This window comes from Crassostrea angulata, chromosome 4 (assembly GCF_025612915.1).
Source record: "Crassostrea angulata isolate pt1a10 chromosome 4, ASM2561291v2, whole genome shotgun sequence".
Taxonomy (NCBI): Eukaryota; Metazoa; Mollusca; class Bivalvia; order Ostreida; family Ostreidae; genus Magallana; species Magallana angulata.
Window position 1 is genome coordinate 9687820 of NC_069114.1, and position 13638 is coordinate 9701457.

A 13638-nucleotide genomic window follows, 5' to 3' on the forward strand; every position below is an offset into this window, starting at 1 on the left:
AGCTCTTCGATTTGATGGATTCACGTGGCATATACATACATGTATCATAGTGTTTTTCATATGCAGAAAAGGATTAGTTAACATGCATAAACATTTCTTTTGTGATGATCAGCTAAAGGGATTCATATTGTGCTCTAATTGGATTATCATTCTGATGTTGACCGATATAGGTAAGCAATTATACATGTATAGTGAGTATTATAGTAGCACAATATTATGAGACACGGTATGTACAGAAGTATTACTTTCACTTTCTAAATAAGTGATCTCCCTTTGCTAGCATACTGTATCATCATCTTTTGATATCATCATCGTGTTACTGGCGTGCGACCAGTTCTTGCCAAGTACCATTTCTCGCCAGTACATTGTGACGTCATTTTTGTCTATAATTTTATGTGTTGATAAAATGACGTCACAATGTACTGGCGAGAAATGGTACTCGGCGAGAACTGGTCGCACGCCAGTACCTATCCTATCACATTTGTAATGTTTCTGCCATTTTAATTGCAAAAGTTATTTTTTCATTTGTCAGACTTACACTATTGAGTTGACCCCATATTGACCCTGTAACAATTTCGTATGAAATTTGTGTATTACATGTATAAGTAAGTGTAGAGACTTCAGGCACGCACGTAGCATCAGGTGGGGCCAGGGGGAGCCTGACACCCCACCCCCCCCCCCTCCTCCACTTTTTCCTGCAGGAACAAATTTTTGAAAATTAAAAATTGAATTATCATAGAGTTGCCCCCCCCTTACTTTTTTGGGAGTATATAAGAAATTGATATGAAAATAAGGAAATTAGGAGTGAAATTGAAGTTATACACTACGCTACATTGTTCTGACCCCATGAAACAGGAAAATACAAAATATCTTCTTATGTCATTTTGATGCATCAAATGGTGTAAAGTCCATGACCCCCAGGTGTTGTATTTAACCCCCCCCCCTTCTTATGAAATAGGAAATGATGATACACTGTATATTTTGATAACTTTTGAGATCCTCATTCCTAAACCATATAATTTGTTCTTGCTTTTTGTGTCATTGCGCATCAAATTGTGTAATATAGGTTATGCCCCCCTTGGAGACGTCATTGAGGCCCATTACCTACATACCTTTTGATGCCCTTTAAGGATCAAGAATATATATGGTTAAGGGGTGGGGATCTCAACTGTTTTCGAGATATTCGTGCACTTCCTTTTCAAGGAGGGTCATGACCACCCCCGGGGCCCATGACCTACATACCGTTTGATGCCCCTTGACACAAGGAACAAGAATATATATGGTTTAAGGGTGGGGATCTCAACTGTTTTGAAGATATTAAGGGACTTGCTGTTTGAGGGGGTCAGGACCACCCACAGGGCCCATGACCTTTATAACATTTGATGCCTCTTGACATCAGAAACATGAATATATATGGTTTAGGGGTCATTATTATAACTGTTACAGTTTCTGAGATATATGGTATGAATTTCAAATTCGGGGGTTGGGGGGTTGGGGGTTGGAGGGGTTTGGGTGGGGATGACCCCAGGGGTCAGATCTAATAAACCCTATATATTGCCAGTAACAGTCAATATATGATTATGAAAACCCTATATTATTATGTTTGTTCGTTTTCAAGTTACCATTTACAATAGAGTCTACGATTCTTCCTACAAGGTTCAATGTTAGACCCCACACCCTTTTGACACCCCCCCCCCCCCCCCCCCCAGTGCACAACTAGATATGCAGGCATATCATATCCTAGAGTTTTGTACAATTATGTTCAGCCATCTCTGAGAAACAAGTTCAGAGCGGGAAAGAAGAAGACGAAGAATAATAATACATGTACATGTATTAAGAACCGTACAAAAACAATAAGTCTCCAAATTTCATTCGGGAGACTTAATATATATAATAAAGATTAAATAGAGATAGGATCATTGAACATCAATAATATAAAGATAATTGACAATTTCTGATTCTAGGGGGGTGAGGATGACCCCTTAGGGTCATGACTTACATGCAATAATGATCTGATGCGCCATGACCTAAGGAGGAATAATATCTTTGGATTAAGGTGGGGGTCTCAATGGTTTTTATATTTGATAATTTCAGGAAGAGCACTTGGGATCATAACCTACATACCATCTGAAATACGTTGAACAAAGAAACAATAATATAATATGTACATTATATATACATGATATATATGCTTCAATTTAAGAACCCAGATACATGTATAGATCAATCATCTATGTTTTGTAATACTTCCTATGTATATATACATGTATTAGTTTGTGGTAATTGGTTATCCGGATTATACGAGCGTTTGAGGTTTCATATTTATGTGTTTTGTTTACGTTTACGACAACAGGAAAACTACATGCAAAGAAGTAAAGGACTTTTGAAGAAAAAACAGACTTCGACAATTGGGCCATTGTTTGTCTCTGCATTAACTGTGATTCAAAAAGTTATACAGTGCTACAAACAAGGGGTTTCCTTGTCGAAGTCACTATCGTCTGCTACTTCTTCCAACGCCATGGCTAAGTATTGCAATCAAACTCTGTACCAATGTGCAGTTTGTGAAAGTCTTTTCTTCTCCCTTGCTGACTGTCAAAGTCATACAGATAGCTGCAGAGGTTCTTATCCGAGACAGTCTGTTAAAATCATAGAAGAGACCAGGTTGATAAGCTTTTATATAAATGATTCTTAAACATAATGTACATGTACTTGAAATATCAATAATTTTGGACTATCTTTTAGTTTATTGAAAGTTTATGTAGTTTTTATTACAAACATTTAAGAGTTGGGGAAACGCAACTCATTTGATATATTTTATATTGATCATTATCCCAACTCTTATATACATGTACTGTATGCATGCATGTATTGAAATTTTCAAAATATAAAAAGACAGCTAGGACACTGTTTATAACTCAAGGGGAATAGTGCTTATTCAATGGGGGGGGGGGGGGCGGGGGGGGGGGGGGAAATTCTGTGAAATATGTTCGTATATATGTCAAACATTGTTTTGATATTTTATTCATTTACCTGTATAGAGATACCTGTACCAGTGAGTCCATCGACTCCTCAAACAAAACCTATGAGGATGGAGGTAATAGTTCGTTAATTGTTGGTCAAAAGAGAGAACCATAATTAGTCTGCATAATGAAAAAAAATTATTATCCTACTGATTTTTTAAAGAAATTGCCAGTAAATTCATTTATTTCCATAAACAACTTTTTAGCTCACCTGAGCTGAAAGCTCAAGTGAGCTTTTCTGATCAAAATTTGTCCGTTGTCTGTCGTTGGCGTTGTTGTCGGCGTTGTCGTTGTAAACTTTTCACATTTTCTTCTTCTCCAGAACCACTGGGCAGATTTCAACCAAATTTGGCACAAAGCATCACTAGGTGAAGGGGATTCAAGTTTGTTCAAATGAAGGGCCACACATTCTCTAAAGCGGAGATAATTGAGAATTATTGCAAATTTGTTGGTATTTTTCAAAAATCTTCTCAAAAACTATTTGCCAAGAAAAGTTTAAACTTGTGTGGAGGCATCTTCAGGTAGTGTAGATTCAAGTTTGTTTAAATCATGGTCCCCGGATGTAGGGTGGGGCCACAATTGGGGGATCAAGTTTTACATAGGAATATATAGAGAAAATCTTTAAAAATCTTCTTCTCAAAAACGATTGGGCCAGAAAAGCTCAAATTAAAATGGAAGCATCCTCAAGTAGTGTAGATTCAAGTTTGTTCAAATCATGGTCCCTGGGGGTAGGTTGGGGCCAAAAAAGGGGGTGAAGTTTTACATAGGAATATATAGAGAAAATCTTTAAAAATCTTCTCAAAAACTATCAGGCCGAAAAGCTCAAATTAAAATGGAAGCATCCTCAAGTAGTGTAGATTCAAGTTTGTTCAAATCATGGTCCCCGGGGGTAGGGTGGGGCCACAATTTGGGGATCAAGTTTTACATAGGTATATATAGAGAAAATCTTTAAAAATCTTCTTCTCAAGAACTATAGGCCAGAAAAGCTCAAATTAAAATGGAAGCATCCTCAGGTAGTGTAGATTCCAGTTTGTTTAAATCATAGTCCATGGGGGTATGGTGGGGGCCACAAGAGGGGGGGGGGGGGTGAAGTTTAACATAGGAATATATAGTGAAAATCTTTAAAAATCTTCTTCTCAAAAACTATCAGACCAGGAAAGCTCAAATTAAAATGGAAGCATCCTCAAGTGGTGTAGATTCAAGTTTCTTCAAATCATGGTCCCCGGGGGTAGGGTGGGGTCACAAGAGGGGGATCAATTTTTACATAGGAATATATAGAGGAAATCTTTAAAAATCTTCTTCTCAAAAAATATCGGGCCAGAAATGCTCAAATTAAAATGGAAGCATTCTCAGGTAGTGTAAATTCAAGTTTGTTCAAATTATTGACCCCGGCGGTAGGTTGGGGCCACAATTGGGGGATCAGGTTTTACATAGGAATATATAGAGGGAATCATTTTAAGTCTTCTTCATAAAAACTATTAGGCAAGAAAAGCTCAAATTAAAATGGAAGCATCCTCAGGTAGCGTAGATTCAAGTTTATTCAAATCATGGTCCCTAGGGGTAAATTTTGACCCTGAAGTACTTAAATACAATTCACCAAAAAGTCATTAAAAAGGAGCAGTGAAATGAGTATTTAAAAGAATAATGAATGGTTTCTATTTGAATAAAATGATTAAAAGGAAACATCCCTTACCAAAATATTGACCTTCTGGCAACACATTCTGGCATTATTGCAGCAATACTGCAGCAACATTCTGGCAATACATTGCGGCAATGTTGCTGCAGTAGCGTTTTTCGTATGCAAATGAGATTGCGGCAGTATTGCCAGAAAGATGTTGCCGCAAAAGTTTTGCTGCAACATATTGTTGCGACAACACCTTTCTGGCAATACATTGCGGCAATGTTGCTGCAGTAGCGTTTTTCGTATGCAAATGAGATTGCGGCAATATTGCCAGAAAGATGTTGCCGCAAAAGTTTTGCTGCAACACATTGTTGCGACAACACCTTTCTGGCAATACTTGTGATTGCAGCAATATTGCAACACCTTTCTGGCAATACATTTGCATAAGAAAAATGACATTGCAGAAATATTGGTTCAATGCATTTTTAGTGCTCTGGCATCAATGGTACAATATATGCAATATTTATAAATAATATATGTATACAGTAAAGCAGTCATGTATATCATATTAATCTACAACCAAAATGAAAAAAAAAATTTAATTGCCATTACAGTTTTATTTTTTTAAAGATGCAAAAAGGTTACAACAAGACTAACATTTTGCATTACTTTCAAAAATAAAAAATAGAAAACAGTTTGTGATTACACAATATTACAGAAGTAAAAAAATTATATTATTCAATGTAACATGCACAAAATAAGAGACCTGAAACTGGAATTTCAACATGCTTATAAAGGACACCAGTTAAAATTAATAATCTTTAAATTTAACACATAGATACAATAAACACAAATATGATGAACAAATCATGATGAAACTTGACTTAAAGTACTCAGCCAATCAGTGACAATTTATTGCTGCAGAATAACATGTATTGTAGTTTGATCGACACAACGCGCACAGACGGATTGACACAACGCGCACAGACAGATATGGACAAAATTTCACTGTTTACCGTAAGCAAAGCTCAAACCACATAGTTCACAAGTCCTGCACAACCACTTGCTGTATTACGACTGATCAAGGCATTCGTCCTAGGCATTCCAAATATCCTTTTTGGACAGCCTCGTGGGCATTCTGATTTCACACATAAACAATCACAAAAACAGCTATCAGAATATCACAACAATATCCACATTGGAATTCAGCACTGTTGTGTATATGTTCCTCTCCATAATCTTACACAAATTACGTTATCATTCTTTTTTGGTTGCCAGTTCCACCATTCATTTAATCAGTAAGGTGACAGCTTTATTCATGGTTTTCTTTAGGTCTGTGTAACACAGGGCAGACCTAATGGGAAGATAAATGGATTTCATATAAGCACATTGGCAATTGCTTTCAGATTTTCAGCAGTTTCTCAGGGGGGGGGGGTCCAGACCCCCTTCCCCTTCAAAATTTTTTAAATTACATTTAAAAAATTACCAAAAATATGCATCGGACCCCCTTCACCTGGCAAACTCAAATAACCGTCGAACCCCCCCCCCCCCCGGAATAAAATTCTAGATCCGCGCATGGTTTTTAAACAGTGTTAAACCCATTGGTATAATGGTAGATCGCAATCTTTTGGTTTATATTCTTATAACAAACATGTTTAAACTGCCATTCAATGAATATATTTTATTGCTAAACTTACTTTTTCAAAAACGTGCTCATGCAGATGGTGCAGGGGATGTCAACACTCTTCTTCTTCCAATAAAGTGCAGGACTCCTTGGAGTATCATCGCACTTCGGCTTGTGCTCGGTGTGACAACAAGTGCATGTATATACAGTGCAGGTGAGATTAAAACCGGGTAAAAGTTGGTGGTGCTCTAACGTAGACTGCATGCCAGGACCTCCTGTCGGAATTCATCCAGGGAGGTACTGTCCACTGCTCTCTGTGGCAAGTTGTTCCAGATCCTGATACTATCTGGGAAGAAGGAATGCTTATATAATAAGGTCCTAGCATAGGGAATCAGGTATCTGTTTGTGTGGCCTCTGGCTGAAGTCATCGTTGGGTGTAACTCAGTTGTTGGAATAGCTACTAGTCCATGCACTATCCTGTACATCATTATTGCTTTGTTCCTGGCTCGACGTTCTTCCAAGGATGTCCACTGGAGAATTTCAAGCATTGATGTTACACTGCTAGTTTGTGAGTAGTTGTTCATCACAAATCGAGCCGATCGTCGTTGTACTGCCTCCAATTTCTGGGTGTTAAGGGCTGTGTGTGGGTCCCACACAGTACATGCATACTCCACTAAGGGTCTTACCAGTGTTGTATAGCATGCTGCCTTGGTATTACGTGGGCAGTGCTGCAAGTTGCGTTGAATGAAAGCTCTGGTGGAGTTTGCTTTCTTAGTGATGTTATCAATGTGTTCTTTCCATCTGAGGTTCTTGTGGATGGTAACCCCGAGGTATTTGGCAGAGTCCACGACTTCTAACCTGCGTCCACGGATGTTGTAGGAGTTGGTCACAGGTTTTCGTTTGTTGGTGACTCTCAGCAGTTGGCATTTGCTGGGGTGGAACTCCATCTGCCAGTCTGTTTCCCACTGTAGTAAACTATTGAGATCTTCTTGTAGTTTAATAGTGTCAGTGTTGTTACAGATATTACGATAGAGTACGCAATCATCAGCGAAAAGTCTAACATTGGATTGATGGACATATTCTGGGAGGTCATTTATGAAGAGGAGGAACATCAGCGGGCCAAGAACGCTCCCTTGAGGGACTCCTGACTGGACGGGGGCATTGTTGGAGCTCTTCCCATCAACTATTACTCGCTGGTTCCTTCCACTGAGGAAGTCCCTAATCCATTGGAGTGTGGACCCTCTTACTCCGTAATACATTGCCTTGTATAGTAATCGCTCGTGGGGGACCTTATCGAAGGCTTTGGAGAAGTCCAAAAGGATAAGGTCCGTCTGTTTCCCGAGATCCATACTCTTGGCTAGGTCCTGGACTGTCAGGATCAATTGGGACTCGCATGATCTGTTCTTTCTAAATCCATGCTGGGCATCAGTGAGAATTCCATGTTTTTCCAGATGTTTGGAAATGCTACTGCATATTATGTGTTCTAGGATCTTGCATATGACTACTGTGAGAGAAACGGGTCTGTAGTTGGCAGCTTTGCACTTTTCTCCTTTTTTAAAGATTGGAACTACATTTGCCTCTTTCCAGTCTGATGGTAATTTTCCTTGTGTAATGGAGGCCTGAAAGAATGTTGTAAAAATTGGAGCTAAGTTTTCTGCTTGTTCTTTAATAAGTCGAGTTGGTATTTCATCTGGGCCACTTGCTTTATGGATGTTTAAGTTACGTAGCAGTTTACACACTCCGTTCTCCGTTTTATAGTGAAACACTCGATTCGTTCACTAAGATTCGTCCTCAGTTCAGCCGTTGATTTTTTTTTTTACAGATAAACACTCCATTAAAAGTGTATTTTTTAACCTTGTTTACAGATAATTCCCGTATTTCATTCATTTCACCATCTCCAGTGATGGCAGGAGGCTCGATGGCAGACAACATGGCAGCTTCGAATGTGAAAATTTGCGGCTAGCGATTTGATCGACCAATCAGCGTTCGCGTAACTTAACATTGAAACGAAAGTAAAAGTGGAAACAAACAGCATACGAAAATTCTTAATTCAACATGCATCGAGCAGTGTAGATACTCAAATCTAAGTAGACTGATATTTTAACTTACTAGTAATAAAGAAGAATATACCGTTACAAAAGAACAAACAGGTCGGTATTCACGTAAAACATGAGTTGGGGGGGGGCAATCTGATTCTGTCCCAAGATATTTTGGATTCACGTTTGGACGATTTTTAATAAAAAATACACTTACCTGTGAAAGAAGTGCAATTGAAATAGTTGAAAGGGATATTTTCCAAGATAATTTCATTGACACATTATCATCTTTCACTCGGAAAAATTCACAGGAACGAAAACAGATTTCTTACGGAGATTTATAATGGGGAATGTTTACATCTTTTCTCCATTCGGAATACACTCGGAATACATCGCGCAATATTTCAACGTTATCATCCGGGCTTGCTGCAATGCAAAATCTCCGTAGACATCACATTTTTTAGCATTGTATTGAAACCTGATAAGCTAACAGGGGCTTTTTGACTGAGAAATCTTGGAAATTTTTCATACTTTTGAATGAACATCGTTTGGATCCTGAGGTATTTATAAATATCAAACAATTAAGCCAAACGTGAATCCAAAATATCTTGGGACAGAGTATAAAATAAGATCTTTGATCCGCTCTGACAAATTCGATGTCGCTACACAAAGAGCTTTGTGTAGCGACATCAAATTTGTCAGAGCGGATCAAAGATCTTAATTTAATCAGATGGGGGGGGGGGGGGGGGGGGGATTCAAACAGTCTTTTATAGTGAAACATCGTAACCATGCATAACAGTGTATATGCAATTGAAGGGAATATCACTGGATTTTTTTAATTGAGACTTTCTTAGAATAAGACTTTAATCATAAAATATTTATTAGATTTAATTTTTTCGACTTATTATTATTTTTTGGGGAAAAATATGTATACAAAAGCAATCCATGCAATTATAATTGACAGTTTTAGACTTGTGCTGAATGTGTAAAATTTTATAAGTCTAAATTCTGTTAAAACTTTTGCAAGCTCGGTAAGCATAATTAATCAGAGAAAAAAGAAAAGTTTGTGGTAAACTTCTGGCAAAATTGGAGGTGTTATAACTGTTCAAAATCATATCTAAATAATTGACAATTTTTTAACCCCCCCCCCCCCCTCCACTGCTCGGCTTCTCCTTAAATTATAATTAAAGCAGAAATCAAATATGATGCCCAGCGGTATTGCCAGATCGAAATATATATTATGTATAAATGAGTCCATGATTTAAATGATCAAATACATGTAGATGTTACCAGAAAATTATTTCTGGCAGTATGATACTGAGTGTAGCCAGAATATTACCAGAAGTCGTTGCAGCTAGTGGCAATATTCTAGGTGCATGTTAATATAATTTTTCACAGAAATAACTCTAATAGTATTGCCAGAATGTTGCCAGAAGTTATTGCAGCTAGCGGCAACATTTCACTAGTCTCAAAATCTGGTTTCTAGTAACAAAAATGTGTTGCTGCAATATTGCCGCAATATTGCGGCATTGTTGCAGCAATAATTTTACTTTGGTAAGGGGCAGTTCTTACTAAATACCATCATAGGGGAAGCTGATAAACAATGAATTTTTGACTGACTTTGCAATGCTCGTTATATCAACACATTTAAATAACACTGTGCCGGATAATTATGCCAGTGCCAAGGTGGCATTTTTGCACCCGCTTAAGATGCAGTTTCAGAAAAATCCACATATACCAAATGATAGACCATTGTCTAGAGAGTATACAACCACTTTTGTTTCTAGTGTATTTCACCTGACAGGTGAGATATTTACCTTTAAAAATTAATATCCCATAGGAAAATGATAATTCCCATAGGAGAATTGATTCACCTACAGGAAATATTGACAATCATATAGGATTTTTTAAAAGTCCTATAAGAATTATGTTTCCTATAGGAGAATGGTATTTCCTGTAGGAATTTGATTCATACATGTAGTTTTCCTATATACGATATTAAGTTTTTCTATTGGATTTTATAAAATCCTATCGGAATTGAAATTCCTATAGGAATTTCTTATATTCCGATAGGAAATTCAAAATTATAGGATTATTGTTTTTCCTATGGGAAAAACTATTTTCCTATAGGAATTTATTTTTTAAAGTAAAATATCTCACCTGGCAGGTGAGATACTATGATAACAAAGGTGGTTTTAAACTCTTTAAGCAATGGTCTATCATATGTCATATTTGAATTTTTCGATATATGCAGCTTAGACGGGTGCAAAAATGCCACCTTGGCACTGGCATAATTATCCGGCACAGTGTTAAATGGTGAATTTTAGGTACCGGCACAAAATCATAAATGAAAGAAACTCCAAGACTGGACATGGCCGTCAGTCTTGGAGATTCTTCTCCCAGATGCAGGATCTATTGCAGGGAGACCCAGCAGTATCTCCAATTGCTGTAGCCTCTTCTTTGAAAGCAGCCATCCCAGAGGACACATCAAAGGAGACAGACCCAGTAGCAACTGAGAGTGGACCATCAAGGTAGGGGAAGCGCCCGGCATCATCCTGTAAGGATCGGGAACCAAGCTGGATAAGAAATTTCCATGAAAAATTGCAAAGCATGCATTAAGAGAGGATGGATATAGAGGATAAACGTATTAAACTGGAAGAGCAGCGGGTTATTGCCCTAGAAAAACTGGCAGAGGAAGTAAAGAAATAGAAATCTTTAACTGTTGTTGTTGCATGGTTATTTTCAGGGTATGAATTTACAAGTCATAATTTTGCCAATTAGTGATTGTTACTTGTACATGATATATATATCATGTACCTATATATATATATATATATATATATATATATATATATATATATATATATATATATATATATATATATATATATATATATATATATATATATACACACACACACACATGCTATGTAGATAGGGCTCTATGATTAATAAATTGATTAGGTTGCCGCTTAAAGTATAATTGCTCAGCAGATGATGATGTCTCATGATAAATTTATATAAAATTAATTAATGGTGTAGGAAAATATTTTAAGTATAATATCTACCAGTAAATTAAGTATTTCATTTATTTTTTACTATATTATAAAGATAATATCATATTGAAAAATTTGAGGTGGCTCACTGTACCTTGGAATAGTTTAATTCTCAAATCTGCAGACAATTACATGATTATGAAAGACAGCATGGTGCATTAATTAAATCAAATAGGTGAAAAAAATTGCAATAAAAATTTGTGATTTTTAAAAATTGATTTAGAAAATATGAACAAAATCCCCTCGCAGATTGGAACTTGTGATTTGTGGTTTACAAGCCCGATACTTAAACTGCTGAGCTACGGTGATATTTAACAAAATCTATTGTTACAAACTATTTAAGTTAACAAAACATTTAAATTACCATCTTGTGATGAAATGTCATGAAAAGTATAAGCCTTGATGTAGTGAGGTTCCTTAGGCCATATTTCATGGGTAATTTATTTGAACATCCTTGTCCGTCAAGTCAATAAATTATTTTCACCTGTATGTTTTATTAATGCAAATAACTTGTCATCTCAGATGTTTTATTATTTCACATAAATACTAAATGTATGTTATTCATACCAGTCTTTCTCTTCAATTAAATATACAATAACATGTAACATTCTCCTGAACTTATACATGTACTTACAAGTACAAACAACTACAGGTACTTCACATCAAAAGATGCATGATACTTCTTCTTTTCTCCTGTCCTGTAATAACCACTCTCGCTTCATTTTCACACTGCACATTTTCACTCTGTATCCTCTCGTCCACATCTACATCTTCCAAAACAACTTCACTCTCATCCAGACTCTCATTCATTAAAATAAAGTTGTGTGATGCACAGCAGGTTACAATTGTACAGGGAATGTCCTCTACATTCCTCATGTCAAGAAACTTGAGCTTCCTAAACTTACCCTTAAGAAGACCAAAGGCCCGCTCTATGTCCACTCTTGTTGAGCTGTGGGCACTGTTGTATTTTTTCTCCTCAATGGTAAGGTGACCATTGTCACGATAGGGAGTCATCAAGTTTATTGACATGGGGTATGCAGAGTCACCTAAAATATGAAATTTAAGTGGCAATACCTGAACCTCTTGAAAAAGAGGACTGTTTCTGTATACCCTGGCATCATAAACTGATCCAGGGTATCCACAGAAGACATCCAAAAACTTTAAATCAGGCCCACAGACTGCTTGTAAATGCATTGCTTGGAAACCTTTTCTGCAAATATAGGATTCCCTAAATGCAGAAGGTCCGCTGATTGGAACATACGTCCCATCAATGGCCCCCGCTACCGGGTACATTAGGGAACCCTGCCCTCTCTGCAAATGATTCTGCTAACATGTTATGCTGATCATCAGTTGTAGGCCACGATATTAGAGATTTGAGCATCTCATGATCTTTAAATACAGTGTTAAACTGACCTAAAATAAAATGTCAAAACGGTCTGCCACACTTCGAAATGTTTCCGTGTTTCCAAGAAACCAAATACAAGCTAGAGTTCTACTCTCCAAGGAAACGCTTCTTATGGATTCAAATTTCGGTCCAATGATATTCATGAGCTCCTGAAAAACAAACCAGTTCAATTAATTTGGCAATGGCTTTTTCTTATACATTCAGAACTAGATATACTGTGTTATGGCATAAGAAATAAAAATGACACATATTCACCCCAAAGTACTACATACTATATAAATGACACAACTATTCACAAGGAATAGCCTACATAAAAAATACCGGTACTTCCAGTTTAATGACAAAATCATAGAGGAAAAAAACCAAGAGTGTAAGGTGGTTGGCAAGAAAATGTGAATCTGTCTATTATATTAACTACTGCAAAAATCTATGTACAAAAGTAGTGACGGGATTTGAACCCATAGACTCTCATAAAAGACAGTTAGCAACACACAAGGGATTTGTGATAGGGAAATGGAAGGAAGATGAAAGGGAACATGCATTAAGATAAGGAAATATGGATAGGGATTATATGGATCTACATGCACCAAGCAAAAGAAGTGTTATTGAAATTAAAATATTGTAATAGTCATCACATAACCAATTTCAAATATATTTTTTCTTTAACATACATGTATAATCCTCATTTTTGTTTGCTTTGTTTACCAGTGTTTACATTTCATTTTCATTTGCATCTTACTTCGAAATTCTGGAGCTGGAGCCTTCAAGATCTTGGTGTTCACTGGAAGCTATTGTTTTATACAGAAGGAGGCGAGAGAGAGATATGACAGACAAACCACTTATGCCCAACTATGATTATAAAAATTACACAGGGAC